The sequence below is a fragment of the Rattus norvegicus genome, chromosome 9 (genome assembly GCF_021556685.1).
Source record: "Rattus norvegicus strain SHRSP/BbbUtx chromosome 9, alternate assembly SHRSP_T2T, whole genome shotgun sequence".
Lineage (NCBI taxonomy): Eukaryota > Metazoa > Chordata > Mammalia > Rodentia > Muridae > Rattus > Rattus norvegicus.
Genome location: NC_141542.1, coordinates 57836943 through 57854043, shown reverse-complemented (window position 1 = coordinate 57854043; position 17101 = coordinate 57836943). Strand labels below are relative to the sequence as shown.

The window sequence follows — 17101 nt, the reverse complement described above, 5'->3', positions numbered from 1 at the left end:
GGAAGAAAATGGTGTGCTTTTTTTTATTACAAGTGGTACGCTGTGTCTTATTAAGAAGAATTATGGGGCTGGGGATTTAGCTCAGTGGTAGAGCGCTTACCTAGGAAGCGCAAGGCCCTGGGTTCGGTCCCCAGCTCCGAAAAAAAGAACCAAAAAAAAAAAAAAAAAAAAAGAAGAATTATGACCTCGTTGCTTTTTTTAAATTTGGAAATTAGAGCAAGGACTCAAGGGGCTTCTTCAATGGTGCTTCTTTGACCTATGCACTTGCTAGCTAGCACCTGAGACTCAAGAGAGACTGGCTGCAGACTTCACTGTTAATGGAAATGCATCAAGGAACATGAGGGCATGGTTGAATAAAATCACTGATAAAACCATTGCCATTATATGGTGATCAGCAAGAGGACCTTGAGTTGAGATGGTGGTAACAGCAGTTGGGGAGTGGACAAGAGGATAAAAGTAGCAGGGCTTCCTGATAGAGTTGATGGCAGAGATAAGGTGGCGTGCTAAGGATTGATGCCTGTCAAGGAAGGGCATGTTTTGTGACCAGGGAAGAGGGTCTGATTCATGCGCTGCGATTTGTGGGGAAGCTAGTCTGAGTGGCTTGGGAACTGTGGGGTCAGAACATTAAGATGTCAGAGCAGGGCTGGAGAGATGGCTCAGAGGTTAAGGGCACTGACTGCTCTTCTAGAGGTGCTGAGTTCAATCCCAGCAACCACATGGTGGCTCAATGCCATCTGTAATGAGATCTGATGCCCTCTTCTGGTGTGTCTGAAGACAGCTACAGTGTACTTATATATAATAAATAAATAAATAAATCATTTTTTTAAAAAAGGCGTCAGAGCAAAAAGTCTAGTAAGCATCAGAACATATGACCTCAAAAGTAAGCTTTATAGATGTCAATGTAGAAGTTGTCGGTGTTTAAGGCAATGTCAGAGAAAAACCATAAAGTGATAAGGGGGAAAAAACTTAGCATAATACCTAGCCCAATGTTTTCAGTCATGGGCCGACAAGCGATGGGGTGATGTAAGCTGGAGGTCACAGGAAGAGCAGTGAGGGTGTGCATAGATAAGCAGGGGCAGCTTTGGCTTTTAGTTTGCACATCAGCCTTGGGGAAACTCTTAAAGAGGAAGAACAGTGCCTTGTGGATGCTCGGCCAGAGAAGCCCGTGGATGGGGCACTGATAGGTGTTGTGGCGGTGCTCCTTGAGTGGGTATATAATAGAAAGTGAGAAATGGGTGACCGGAAGTAAAAAGTTTCATCCTGTGATGACCCAGTGACGCTAATGTGGCCAAATCCAGTGAGTGATATATTTGCTGTCTTCTTACTTTCTTCACTAAAACCTAAAACTCAGCTGAACACCTTACGCGTGTCTGCAGGCAAACAGTTCCTAGGCGACTCCCCTCCATTTCATTTTCTGCCTTCTGCTATTTTCTATTAACCTGTGAGAAAACCCCAGGTCTTACCCAGTTCAGCGCCCACTCTGCAGCACAGTGTCCACATGCGCATGCTCACTCTGTTGCCTAGTCTCCTGCGCATGCTCACTCGTAGTCCCCACACAAGACCACACTTACCTTGGGATTTCACCCCTGCCGGGTAGGTGCATCTCTTCTTCATCCCAGGCACTTCTTCCTCTCCCCCAAAGCCTCTATGTCTGTCTATTTTAAAGACCGCGCATACCGCCGCTTGCTGGAGCTAGCAAGCTAGCATATCCCAGTCTTTTCTCCTTGCTTAGCATTGTTCTCTATTTCTAGTTCCCTATAGCTCAGAATCTGATGTCATTTTCTACTTCCTCTTACCTCCCTGCTTCCTGACTCACCCACCCTGCTTCCTTTCCTGTGTAGCCATACAGGGAAGCTTCCTGCGTGATCCTACTATTCTATGGTCTTAGACGCCACATCCAAGGTCTCATGTACAACATGCAAATCCAGAGACACGAGCCAGGCTCCTCCATAGTGCTTTCTCTAAATCGTCTTCTTTAATGGTACTACTGTACTGCAGTGTGGTAGGTGGCTTAAGACAGAAAGGGGAAGAGTGAAGAAAATAAAAGAATGACTAACGCCATCCAATGTGTTCAACTTTTGACTGCTTGGGAACTCTGTGCACTTAATTCCCTGAGGTACTGTCCTGAGAAAATTTCAGAAATTCCTGCCAAACTTGGCTTTAGAGCACTGTGATTGACCACAATGCTGTATGTTAGGAAGAATGACCAGAAACCCAAAGAGTAGGCCAAGTTCATTCCTTTGTAACAGAATTAAATTACCAGTAAGTCTGTGGTTTTAATTCCAAAAAGCTGTGTCATCCACACCAATCTCGAGAGTTCTATGAAGCACATATTTTTCTAAATGTATATTGTGAAGTAATATGGTTAATGTTTCCTTTTTACCTTATAAATTACTTACTGTTCTTTCTATAGTTATTTTCTTGTTCTTTTGCAGAGTTGTTTCTGTTACAGATAGCTCTTTAAAGGGATGCCTCTACTCTAAGCAATTTAATCTTTATGAACCAATTGTCACTCACCAATACAATACCTCTTATGTCTGCTCCAGTGTTTTGTCCAATATATATGTTTATATTCATATACATGTATAATACACATATATATGTCTATATATGTGTATATATATTCATATATATACATGACATATATGTGTGTGAGTCTGTGTGTGTTTGTGTGTGTGTGTGCGTGTGTGTGTGTGTTGACTGGAAAGTTGAAAGTTAACTTAAAGTCAAGTGATACCATTGATCTGCATGTCATTCAGGCTTAAAAACTACATTTCTTGGTTTAATTTTCCATTGAGCTGCTCGTGTAGTCTAAAAACTCTGGACACCAGATTTTTTTACATTTCTATTACCCATGAAATGTATCAAAATGGCATCCCATTGCAGCTATATGAAATGTCCGGATAGCTTTTCTTATCTGTTTTTAAGTCGATTGTTTTCTGAACATAAAATGGTGCATACAATATATAAAGATTTAAAAATGGATATAAACCACATCATAAAACATAACACAATAACATAGGACATGTATCATAACATATGATAACTCCATAATAATAAACTCATATTGACTTAAATGTAAGATCAAAGAGGGAATAAAAATCCATGGCTCTGAAGGAACCTGATCATGAGATAACTCCTTCCCCTCAGCCCAGCCTCTGCTAAGGGTCAAGAATCTGTCACTGTTGAGACTCAACCTTGAAGAACTAATGCGGTGAGATCCTGGACTGTGATGATCTTTCTCAGATATAGGCAGGATCTAGAAATGACTTCGGCTCCCATGCACAATGAGCTTATACTTGGAAGCTGACTTCAGGTGTCATCATTAGCATTAGGCTTGTTCCCATTAGACCACATCTGACTTGGACCTTCAGCCAAACACCCTGCTGTGCCCAGCTCCTTCCTGAAAAGGAACGCCTACTCTCTACCTACACGTCAGACCATAGAGTGTAAGCTGCACTTCGCACGGCTGCTCACCTCTCCAGCACTGGGTATTGCTTTCCACATAGCCATGAAGTACTAACTCAGATGATCTCTTGAGGAACAACAACCTGGACCTCAGAAGTGTGGAAGTTTCCACATGGCCTCTACACTTGAGATTCTTTTTTTTTAACATCATTACATGTGCCTTGACCTTGAGTTTCACCCATGTCCATTATTAGATTCTTTGGACCCTAACAGTACTGCTCTTAACCAGCCTTGCGCTTCATCTGAATAGACTTGGGTATTTGGCTTCTGACTGATAAGTCAGGAGGCATCTGCTGTCAGTCAAAATACGCAATCAGTTTTCATAATAAGGCTGAACTGGAGGAAAAGGAAAGCAGAAATTTCCACCCCTTTCCTTAAATACAAGCCTGGAATTCTAAGCCCTGTCCTGATTCAAAGGCTTGGTCCTAGTTACAAGAGGGGAAAGTTGGGGAAAAGAGTGTAATAACCCCCCCCACTTTAGTAAGGAGCTCCTCACCCAGGCTCATGAATGACAGGAGCCCCCCCCCCCCGTGGGACCCAAAAAGAAGCAGAGAGGAGGTCTTGGCAGTCTTCGATGCTCTCTAAGCCATTGGGATTAAAGACGGCTTCTTTCTATGATTGTCATATGGGCAAGGAAGGTCATACTTCCTGCTGCAAGGTCAGAGAAGCCCCTGCTAGCCCTCTCTTCCAGAAGAGAAGGAGCCTGTGTTTTTCTCAAATACCTCAGCCAGGGGTTGGCACAGTTAACAAATCAAATACATTACTACAACTGAGACAGTCCAGTCTCCTCCTAATCTCCAGCAGCACCCAGTCACAGTCTACAAATGAACCAAAAGAAACTGAACAGCAAATCAACGAGCAATATAATACTGTCTGTCCCCGTCCCCTCAGAAGTCAAACTTAAGGGCTCCTATATCATTAAACTACAAAGGAGAAATAATTGCAGATTAATGTACTTTGAAATAAAGACCAATGTTATCTCCTCCTCTGGGGTTTCCTTGTGAATCTCAGGCAGATGAGCCTTGAACTTCCTCGGTCCATCTTAGCCCTACTCAGGTTATTTCAGGCAATTCCATGCTCTGTGTATTCCTTTACCCAGGAACCCCAAGCATCAAACCCACGCATTTCCAGGGAAGCCAGCCAAGCCCAGGTTGTGTCATAAGTTGTTGTGTTGTAAGTTACCATAATCATCAAATGACTGAATACCACACCAGGATACCAGGGAGACACATGCCAGATTACTTAGCTCCAAACCTCTGGCCCTGTGGTCACTAAAGTGGCCAATATACAAACTTGTTTATACTTCATATATATTGTTGGTTCCTTAGCATTGAACTGGAAGCCAGCAGAACTACGTATTCTTTCCATGAAGCAGTTTGTTGCTTAGCGACACCAGAGGGCACTTGATGCTACTTAAACAGTTAAATCACCAACTAAAGAAAAACACAGAAACATAAATCAAAGTAAAACAGCGTGGTGAGCATGAGGAGTTGTTTGCTCCATAAGGCAAGACTCAGGAACTTGGTTGATCTTAGCGTGGAGACAGTGCATGGCAATTGCTTGTCATTCTGTGCTTGCCCATGCATAGCCATAAAAAACACTGAAGTTATAATAAAAGTTACACACTTGTATATATGAAATTCATGAATAAAGGGGATCAGTCGTAAGCTCTGAGAGCCAGGGGCCTACATGTTCCAGACAAACACCTTCTAAAAGCCCCAGAAAAATTGCTCAACTGAGGGAAAGAGCATGGACAGGACACACTAAGAAAAGGCAACATGTCTTGTCAAGATACCAGGGTGGTGGCCCTTACTCTCTGTCATTTATCTCTGAGCTATACTCTAGTAGGAAGTCTACTCTACAGAGGGTGAGTAGGACATGGCGCTTACCACATTCCAGAGAGGGTCGGATTTGTACCTTACCTTTGAGCTTAAAAGAGCTGTTTTTGGAAAAAAAAAAAACTCTCAACCACATAGAACACAAATTATGTCAATCAAAAAGTTTCCAGGTGCATGATAATAGAGACACTGGGGAAACAAAGGCCTACCCAGACAGCATGGGCATGCCCTGGGTGTGTGGACCACTGGGTGGGACATCATAGGTGTCGCAGTCAAACTTCCCTCTGGATGGCTACACATTTCAAAATCGGTGGGCGGTGTGACTTGCCAGTCCCTCAAAAAGCTGTAGCCTGCTTCCCACCTGGGGATCACAGGACAAAGCCTGGAGTCGGCAGTGTGTGGGATAATGGAGGAGAAGCCATTTATTTTTCTCCTTATTCTCTGTCTTATCTACCAGTAGTTATAAGTGCCACCTACCATTTTCTGCTCCATCATCAGCAGTGGGTAGGGCAGGAGGTAAGAGCTGGTCTCCTAAGTGTCCTGCCCACACATGGTTCCTCCCCATAATAGAAAAGGGAGGCTCCCTGTTGGGGGAAGACTTCTGGGTTTCACTGCCTACCCACGGCCCTACTGAGTGAGAGAAGTACTCTCTGCCTTGCAGCCTTAGGTTGTTCTAGACCGCCATTTACATAATTTCTGGTAAAGACTGGTTTCAGGAACCCAACCTGTGGGCTCCGCCCCCTGGAGGCGGCTGTTCTTTTATCTCAGAACAGATAACGAGTCTGATGACCTTATCACATAATAAGTTAACTATCTTTTGGGGGTCAAATAAAAGAAATGTGCACACACACACACAGACACACACACACGCACATACACAGACAGAAATACACAAACACACACAGACATACACACACACACATACACACACACAGAAATACACCCACACACACACACATACACAGACACAGAAATACACACACACACAGACACACACACACGCACATACACACAGAAATACACACACAGACATACACAGACACACAGATACAACACATACACACACATACACATACACAGACACAAATACACACACACACAGACATACACAGACACACACACACGCACATACACAGACACAAATACACACACACAGACATACACAGACACACACACACACGCACATACACAGACACAAATACACACACACACAGACATACACAGACACACACATGCACATACACAGACACAGAAATACACACACATGCACACAGACATGCACAGACACACAGATACAACACACACACACACAGACATACACAGACACACAGATACAACACACACACACACGCACATACACAAACACAAATACACACACACAGACATACACAGACACACAGATACAACACACACACACGCATACTCAGACACAAATACACACACAGACATACACAAACACACACGCACACAAGGAAGAAGAAAAAAAAAACTTCAACAAGAGGATTTCCTAAACAAGAGGAAATCCTAAAAAGTTTTGTACTGTTTCTTACCTGGAGACTACAGAGGGATGGCACTTTTTAAGCAAAGTTAGAAGCCCGTGACACTGCTCAGTTGGTAGCTAGCCTTTGCAGAACAACAACCTGAACTAGAACCTCAGAACCCATGTAAAAAATAAAAAAATGGTTTGCTGGTACAGACATAATCCCGGTGCTCGAGACAAAGATGGGGAGAGTCCAGGGGCTCCTGGCCAGCAAGCAGACTAACCTACTTAACTGGCTACAGGATAATGAGAAATCCTGTCTCAAAAAAAAAAAGAAAAAATGGACATCCCCTGATGAACTATACCTGAGGTTCTCCTCTGCCTCCCACATCATGTCGATGCACATATTCCCCTACACCCCAACACATAAATACACATGTACACAAACATGTGTAAATCAATAAATGTCGAGTACCTCTGGAAACTGGGTGATGGCTCTAGGGTCAGCACCAGTAGAACCAGCATGGCCTGCTTTTCTTCTTAAGTTGTGGAGGTCTTGTGGATATGTTAAAGAACAGACAGGCTTTACAGGAACAAAGCACACTAAAGGGCAGAGTATTTATTGTTATAAAACATAAAGGAAGATGCATTAGGCAGAACTGATCATGACCTTGGTGCCCAAGACAGTGAAGAAAGAAATAAAAACTCAAGGGAAACATGTGGTGATGCCCATGCAGAGACCACAGCACCGAGGAAAGCAGGAGGTTCTCTCCTTGCCCAAAGATGGGTTCAGCACACCCTGTCGGGGAAATTTTGCTTGGAACTGTGCAGGTGACTGTAGTTCTTGGGCACAAGGGGCTAAAACAGAATCGTTCTAAGTTCCTCTGGTGTGTTTCAAGGTCTCCGAGGCTGCAGAATTGATCACGTGCTCTGAACGTGCCCGGAAATTGTGGAGGAAGATTTTCAAACCTCCTAGAAGGAGAAATAAATCCCCATGTTCAAGGAGAATAGGCAGCCCTGAGCCACGGAGATGAGATCATTGCCTTTGAGAATGTGTTTTAGGAAAAACCCAAGGAAAATGGATGTGTTTCAAAACTATAGGTATTGTCCTAAAATTAAAAAAACTACTTGACAGCCACAAAGCATGGAACAACTATTTTTTTACAGAAAGCAGGCATAGCTAGAAAATGTTTAGGCTCCCTCAGGGTGGTACCTCTAAGAACAGGAAGGGCAAGATGGTGCCCAGACCAAGTGCCATCAGCTCTGGTGCACTTGAAATGTTAGATAAATGTGCACACTTTGGTGTGGATTCACTTTAGGACATGCTAACATTTACAGTACTAGTTGGAAAACATGCTTTGAGAAGTTGAGCTCATGTCCTAGTGATTTACAATCTGTCGCTGCCCATAAGAATGGAGTAAAGCCTTCGGGGGACTGAAGTGTCCTCCTGAAAAGCAGGAGATGCTTGATCTTGAACATGCCCAATGGTTCTGACATCCCGGATGAGGCATCTGTTAGCTCCACCCAGACTGATGCTTCTGTGGTTGTTTTAGAGACTCCATGGAGCTATTTTACTCATGCAGTTAAAGGCATATTTTTAGCTCTCTTTTTTTTCCTTCAGATCTCCTTTTCTTGAGGTTGCCCGCAGCTATGCAAATTCTATTACATCACATCATCTTCAGTTCTCTGACCTACCCCTGAGTTAACCTGCAAGAAGGGAATCTCTAATCCGCCAGTTAGAACAGGAAATATAGCTCTTGGCCACACTCAACTGGAACAAGCCAGTCAGACAGATGAGCTGTGCTAGAACTCGAACAGGGTATAACAGTGGTATAGTCTGTGACAGTATTCAGCTTCTCCAAACCTCTGTTAACTAATCTGTAAAATGGACATTACCATTATCATTGATATGTGTCTTAGTTCGGGTTTTACTGCTGCAAACAGATACCAGGACCAATGCAAGTCTTATAAAGGACAACATTTAGTTGGGGCTGGCTTACAGGTTCAGAGATTCAGTCCAATATCATCAAGGTGGGAACATGGCAGCATCCACGAAGGCATGGGGCAGGAGGAGCTGAGAGTTCTACATCTTCATCTGAAGGCTGCTAGCAGAATACTGGCTCCAGGCAACTAGGATGAGGGTCTTAAAGCCCACACCCACAGTGACACACCTACTCCAATAAGGCCACACCTCCAAATAGTGCAACAGTAGTTCTTCTTTATAACACGGCAGGAAAAGTGTTGAGCCAGAGATGTTTTCAATCAACCTTTATCCATTTCTTCTGCTTCTATGACAAATTACCCCAGGTCAACTAATTCATGAAGTATATAGATAATTCATTTAGCTCAATTTTTAGAGGTCCACATCACACTGGTATGTCTGTAGAAGAGCGTCTCCAGGAAGATGCTAATCTCTCTTACAACCCAAAGATCTTGTCCCACAAGAGTTGGCACTCCCTTCAGACAAGACATAATCACCTTGTTGTTGTAAAAATATAATAAATAAAAAATTATTGGTGTCTTTTACCCCGCTAGGTCCGCACCACGGTGCCCCAAGATATCTGCTAGATATCTTGGCGGAAACACATCCCAGCCGCACACTTTCCTACACGCAAACCCTCACTTAAAAGAACACACAACACAATAATCTTTGACCCAATTGATAAGATATAATTGCCCACTTAAACATACAAAGCCCGGGACCATCCATCCCTTAAGAACATTGATAACAACCTGTAAATACACAGAGCAGAATCTTAACATCACCTGCCATGGCTTCTCCCCTCTCTCTCACCTATCTCTCCTTTCTCTCCTGTCTCCTTCAAACTTATCTCCCACCCATCCTTCCTTCTCCTCCAATGACAGGCCTCCTTCTATCCTGTACCTGCCCCTCACCTGTACTTTACATATTCAATGGGGAGGTGGTTCTGGTGAAGTCACCTGAGTTCTGAGCATGTGACTAGGCAGCTGTCCTTGGGGCAGTGAAATTAGCATCAAAATACAGATAACTTCAGGACAAACCACAACATCACCTCTTCTTAAAGGCCCACTATAGGGTTATGGGGTCCCATGTCCACTCCACCACAGGGCTCACTCTGGGAGGTGAGCACTCAGATAGGTGGGACTCCGGAAATTAACAACACTTACCCCATGCCATTGCCGGGCAGGTGTCGAGCTGTGGTAAGCAGCAGGCAGGTGTCTGGTAAGCAGCAGGACACCACTCCAGGAGTGAGAAAGCACAGCCTGAGGTGCAGGACACAGCAGGAGCTGTCTTGGGGGTCACCAGGGCCTGCAAGGGGCCTGGGGCCATTGGGTCCTCAGGCTCTTGGGCATCCAGGTGCCACTGGGGTGCCACGGAAGAGCTGGGAACAGAATGGGGCCCATGGGCTGAATCTAGCCCAGGGTCAAAGGAGAAAAAGGGGACTCTGGCTGGTCCCACGAAGAAGGTCCTTGGTTTGATAGTGATGGGCTGCAGGCTTGGTGGTAGAGGTAGCTGGGAGCTTATGGAGGCCTCCTGCAGGAGATTAGACAGCAGCTCCATAGGGGAAGGCCTTCTTTATGGCTCCCCACAAACAGTCCATGGTCTTAAGACATTTATTGTCATGGTGGAAAATGGATGAGTAAAACTGCACCCTACTTCTCAGGGTGGACCTGAGATTAAATACCTTTTGCAAGGAGGAATGTCTGAGAAGGAAAGTTCATTGGCTAAGCCCCCAGGCCTTTAGGCCTCATTATAATGGAGATCTGTCTTGAACCTATATGACCTGTGGTCTTGCCCTCTACCAGTGGAGGGACTTGGGGAGTTGCCATTACGTGACTGTTGGTCACAAATCTATGGAGGGCTGTAGGCTCGTGATGGGCCTGGTTTCCTAGGAGTCAGGCAAGTGCCTACAGTCCATCAGGTTCACTGGGGTTTCAAACCTCCTCAACCGGGAACCAGGGTGCCTTTCACTGTCCCACAGCCTCTATATTATCACAGAGAGAAATTGTCCTGATGGGGGTTTTGGTGGAGTTGAACTCAAACTGTAGCATGATCCTAGGGAATAGAGAGTCCTAGGAAATAGGCAAATGAACAGGGAGGAAATGGCGTCTCAGAGCCATAGTTTGAGTCCTCAAACGGCGCCACCAACAGGAAGTAGATGTTCAAATACACAGCCCTATAGGGAATGTTCCTCACTGAGAACACCACACTGAACTGGATTTGCAGGACCATCAGATAAGCCATCCCCTGGGAGAGTTCCCTTCACAGCAGCTCACTGTATGCCCTTCTGGCTTCAGTCCAAGTCCTCTCTGCAGCTGCCTCGCCAACCATGGAAGACAATGGCCTCTCATTTGCACAAAGCACCCTCAGCCTGGCAAGCCCATCTGCCAGACTGAGAGCAGCAAGAACAGACCTGCATGCAGAACTCTTGTCTCCAAAGCAGAAATCAGCTTGGGCGTAGACAGCTACTATTTACGTTTTCCAACACGAGTTCATGTTCAACAAGTGGAGTTGGTTTCAGAGACATGCTAATGGCTGATACTTGAAATATATTGATGGGAAGTAGCTTGTGGATTTATACGGATGAAAGACAAGGGTGCAGGCTTCTTCCTATGCCCCTTTTTGATTACTCCTAAGCAGCAAGAGTCTTTGTTGAAGCTGAAGAATCGGAAGGGCTGAACTTCCTTATTTCTCTCTAAGCACAGAGAGGGCTTGTCTCTGAAGCTACTTTGTGTGATACAAGAAATTCCAGATGGTAAAGAGGGCAGAGAGAAAAGATGAGGGAGAGAGAGAGATAAGGAAGAAGGAGATGAACAGGGAGGGAATGGCGTCTCTGAGTTCATTCCTGTCCTTTATCCCTTTGCTCCAAGATGTAAGAGGAAACCGTCCAGCAGCGTCATATGCCACAGTTCTCTAGAAGCTTTCAAAATATAGAATAGGGAATCCGTCGATCTTGCTCTCAACAGTTCACACCATGGCTTACCAACTGTCTCCGTCTTACCAGGGGAGACCTTCAGCAACTTCAGGAGTGAATTAGACAGCCAACTCCAGATACCACAAGCCCACAGGAAAACTCATCCCTAAAATTCTGTTTCTACAGAAATACTCCTGATACCAAAGTCAGCATTAGGTGGAGTTCTCTAAAAGAACTGAACTAATAGAGTGGGGGGGGGGTCTGAACCTGAGGATTCGTGACATATTTTAAATAAAGGAGTCAGAGAAGCATCCAAAGAGAACGAGACATTCTAGCAGAACCAAAGAATGCCAGTGAGTTTAGCACAGACAAGTATAGCTCATCCCCGACTAGCTTACAAATAATTGAGACTCAGTCTCTGGTTATTTTATTTGGCTTTGTTCATTACCAGAGGTAACCCCCAATCTACACTTCTCACTGCTGGCCTGGCCACCTCCCCAGCCGTATACCCCAGATACTTGCTGCTTCTCCTAGCCAGGTGCTCCTGGTCCATCTCCCTTCATGGTGGCTTCCTCCTCTCTTTCCTCCTCCTTCTCCTGGTCTCTCCTCTTCCAGCCAGGTGTCTCCAGACCCACCTACCTCTAATTCCTCCAGTAATTGGCTATAGCCAACTTTTTATTTAATCAATGGTTTTAAATTGAGGAATGAGGTTTACACAACAAAAGCTTGTCCACGTGAGAATTCACTCTAAGGCCTAGACCTTCAGGTATAAAGTTTAGCATTCCAATATGCAGCAATAGACCTAACCTCATCAGGGAGCACGTTACACTATCCCCAAGGACTGGCACTTAAGCACAGTGACAAAAGCAGAGGGATACTGTTCCAGGCACTGCTTAAGGTGCAGAAGGGAGTCTCCAGGAGATGGAGGTATTTTTGTTAGAAGAAAATACTTAGAAGTGTTTTAACACCTGGCAGTTGGAATCGACAGGAGTGAAACCTACAGTCATGTTACCATATTGGGGGGGGGGTTCCAAATAGAACACAGGTGATTACATTCAGACCTTAGTGCAAGGAGATGGAGGACCAGAGGAATGGCTTCCAAGTGAGGCTGGCTGCTGTGGGGGAGCCCTTGCTGGCTCGTATGAGAATGTTATGAACTTTTTGGTTCTGTTAAAGTGTGAACCTTTAGAGATTTGGGGAGTTTGATCTAAAATCTTACTTACTAAAAAGATCACACTGGTTCAACCATCTAGAGATGAGGGGAGAAGCCCAGAACTCTAGCTTTAGGAGTCATTAGGATGTTCATTCATTCTGTAATTCATAAAACTACATGAGATCAGCAGGAAAGAGAAGGTTGACAGACACAGTCCTGGGGCACTCAGAAGGAAAAGAAATAACAACGGGTACAGAGACAGACTGTTGAAAGTGGAAGAAACCCAGCAATGGATAGAGTCTAGGAACCAAGTAAGAAATAACTTCAAGATGAAAGGATTGACCAACCACAGCAGATGATGAAAGTGATCCAAACATTGGATTAAAACCTTGAATTTATCAACGAATACTGTGAAAACAAGAGTTCGAAGGAAGCTTGGGGTGAACTGGTCTAAACTAGTTTTAAGGGCAAGTGGAAGAATAATTTAAAATAACAAGTATATGAAACTATCAGTAAGTCCCAGGGCCCCGTGTGTGGAATTCTCTCTCTCTCTCTCTCTCTCTCTCTCTCTCTCTCTCTCTCTCTCTCTCTCTCTCTCTCCTTCTCTCCCTCTCTTTCTCCCCCCACCCTAGATTCCCCCCCCCACACACACACACAGATTAATGCAGCTCTCAGACCTCATCAGAGAGGTTTCTTTGGGCAGCGGAGAGTGGTTAATGCAGAAATACACAAACTGGTCAATGAGCAGAGAGCAAATGTCAGGCGAGTGTTCAGCCACAAATGGAATATCTAAACTACTCCCTTCTCAGTCCCTGACCCTGAAGTGGGCAATTCTGTGGGATGGCACACTCCTGCAATTATATGCTGCTGCACGCCCAAAGAAATGGGGACTGGTGCATCATGGGTGAACCCATCCAAGCCGTGACCAGAATAAGCTTCTCAATTTAATTGTCTCGTGTATATTCTATAGGAGCAAACATCAAATTACCCCCATATTAGTTACCAATGGTGCCAAAGAGCAATTTGCATACACCCACCTGACACTGGAAAGTGCTTCTTTGAAGAGAAAATGTGAAAACGTTTAAGGGGGGGAAAAAGCAAATGCTGAGTTAGCTGTGGTCTATAGTAAGTTGCTGTGAATCTCTTGTAGTGCCTAATTTGAAATTTAACTTAATCATAAGAATATATGTATACGAGAGGCTAAAGACGTGGTTCAAAGGTTAAAAGCACTGGCTATTCTTCTAGAGGAAGTAGTTCAGTTCCTAGCACCCACATGGCAATTTAGAAACTCCTAGCAGGATACCCACTGTCTTCTTCTGCTCTTCAAGGGCACATGTGACACTCATAAACTCATACAAATACATAGGTACTTCACAAAAACCTTTTTAGACAACATATGTATATGAAAAGCATAGTATGTCGCAGAGAACTTCCACAGAGCTCCATACTACTCCGGTTCAGGATTCCCTGGTCCCCTTGTGAGGGACACTCAAGGAATGCACATGCACGAAAGGAAGCCACATGAAGACACAGGGGAAAGGCAACCATGGACAACAAAGATGGGGGTCCAAAACCAGCCTGTCCCTCGGTAACCTCAGAGGGAGCCAGCCCTGTCAGCTCTTCATCTTGAACCTTCATCCTCCAAGGCCACTATCAAATAAATCTGTTGTATGCCACCCAGTCTGTAATGAACTGTCATAGCAACCCAAGAAGACAGCCAGACTTAGTCTCCATGTCAGGAGATTGGAAGTCAGGTCATAGTCAGAACTCTTCCAAATTGCCACTGTCCCAGGTCTTAGAGGTGGTAAAGAAGACACTGTCTACTGCCATCTGCATTTGGTGGCTCTCGAGGGAGGGATACAGGTTTCAAGGCTGACCTCAGGACAGAGTTTTGTTTCCACTGAGGCGGCGCTGCAGCCATTGGCATCATGGCTTCCATGGATTCACTCCGTCTTGCCACCAACCGCACTATCCAAATTCTCACAAGCTCACCACAGAAACATGCTACTTTAGTCATCATGAATCATCTGCCTTCACCCCAATGCACCGGAGCAGCGGGGAGCTGAACGCTCACAGAGAAAGTGACATGGCATGACGCCACCAGTCTCCTTAAACATGCGAGCAGACCCACAGGTACAGAGTAACTGTATTTCTTCATCCTTATCATTATGTGTGGGTGCCATGCTTACCGACGAGTTTGCTTTTGGGGAAAATAGGTAGATAAAATTTTGCCTCCGGGGTGAGCAGGAAATTGAGTGGCCCTGGGAGGAGTTCAAACAGTTAGAGAGGGCTGCAAGGCGGATGTGTGGGTTGAGAGACAGCTGGAGAGAAAGGTAGCCTCCCCTTTCTTACCCAGATGAGGAAGGAGAGGGTCCAAAGGTTGTTAACAGGAGCCTCACTAGGTAAATTACGCCCCCCAAAGGGATCTTGGATATGTACAGCCAAACACAGCCAAGCAGAGAGAAGGTGAGGGTCCTGCTTCCAGGGAATGATATGCGTGAGCTCTCCTGTCAGCTGAGCTCAGGAGAACATCAGCTGCATCAGTGAGCCAGAGATTTCCCTATCAAAGCTCAGACCCTGGGCGGGGAGGAGGTCTTCATGCTTCAAAGACCAGAAGAGAAAGGACATAGAGCCCGAGAGTAGTAACGAGGGCAAGAAAAATAGGAAATTAGGGGATGGAAATGAAAACCGAACAGAAACTAAAAGGGAGAGAGTCTTATTAGCAGGAAGAAGAGCCCAGAAGAAACAGCTACAGCCTCTAAGGAAGGCTGGTCCCAGGTGGTTCCCAGCCCACCATCCATGCAAATCCAAGTATCTCATCATGCAAACCTTATGTACCCCAATTATCTACACGAATGGTGCACCTCATCGAGTTAGGCACAGTTTAGAGTGGAGATCTGATATTCCCCCCATTCATCTTTTGAGGCCAACAGAGCAAGGTGGTTATCCTCCTTGTCCAAAGGACTATACATTTGTCAGTGGACCAGGGCAACGCTCTTCCTTGCCTTATGTCTTGCATTTATCTGGTCTTTTGTTTCTCCACTGGCCGCTAAACAAATACTGGCCAGACCTAATTTTGTATCCAGCACTGTTATGGGATATATCCATTTAATAGCTGTCCAGCCAAGCTCTCAGCAAGCACTTTGTGCTGGTGAAGTAGAGACATGACGTTAATGGAATGGCACACAAAATAACGCTGGCATAGCCAAACAGAACCTAGAGACCGAGGTTAGCAGGCTGTATTGGGAGGGAAGGTGATACACCACAGACTAAAGACATCGTACTTAAAGACATCGTACTTACCGTCATATTCCTTTCCATTCCGAACACCTTTCTGGATGTTCTGTTCAACCCAGGTGTGACAACCTCAAACCCGTGCTAAGAGCCACTTGCCTCCAATTCCTGTCTGAGGAACATCAGCCCCTGTTAGCCAGCATTTCCCACAATCCTCTGCTCCCTCCTCATTGAGAAATGTGTCTCCTTGTTCACTCCCGGCTCCTGGGCTTGCACGGCAAGCAATCCTTCGACCTCCCAGCTCCCAGTGCAGTCTTACATGGAAAAGGAGTGAGAATACCTACCTGCTTCCACTTGGACTCACCGTGAATGGCTTAGTTCTACTCCCCCCTCCACCATAGCTAAAACCCTATCTATCTGTCCTTAACCATCATGTGACACTTTGACCTCCTCCTTGTGTTCTTACTCAACTTTTCACCTAGGAACCATGCATCAGCCTTCGCCAACCCCACCACACAGCTGCCCTTGGAGCCTGGGGTCAATTTACCACGGAAGAACTGAAGTGTTCACCAAAGAGAACATGAAACTTCCTACAGCCTCACTAACAAAACCTTCTGTTCTTAGTTCTCCACTGGCACCTTCTGTCGTTGTGACCACTTCCTCCTGGTGCTCCATTCTTGGCCTTGCTAACACCCTCCCCCCCCCCCACCCTTGTTTCCATCACCTTCCCTTGAGCCTCTTCACTCTCAGGCTTCCTCATTGGTTCCTTTTTGGGTGTCAGCCTTCTTCCAAGATCTAGGCCCATTTCATTCTTGAGGGTTCCGATAGATTCTCACGACTTCAGGCTACCAATAAATGTTGATAGTTTCAAGATACGTTTCAAGGGGGGCCTTTTTTCCTCAGTCCTCTCCAGATTGGTTAACACTGCATCGGACTCTGCACCAAGCAGTCCATCTTTGTCCCTCGACTCATCGTCTCTCACAAGGACTCTAACAACAGCATCCCAATGATCCTCCATGTATAACCTCATCTC

General features: G+C 45.2%; 1 protein-coding gene across 12 annotated transcripts in view; it reads right to left on the bottom strand.

Annotated features, from left to right (window-relative positions):
* The window catches only part of Il1rl1 (interleukin 1 receptor-like 1), a 65450-nt gene extending 48739 nt beyond the window's left edge, over positions 1 to 16711 (bottom strand). For 3 of the 12 annotated variants that reach the window (XM_087564803.1, XM_087564806.1, XM_087564804.1), the window contains exon 1: positions 1464 to 1492. The gene's annotated coding sequence lies outside the window, so the exon portion shown is untranslated. Of the gene's footprint in view, positions 1 to 1463; positions 1503 to 1571; positions 1749 to 16137; positions 16241 to 16412 lie in introns of those variants that run through there. The other 9 variants (XM_087564805.1, XM_087564801.1, XM_087564812.1 and 6 more) reach the window with 8 other exon arrangements.
* Positions 16712 to 17101: the final 390 nt, after the last annotated feature.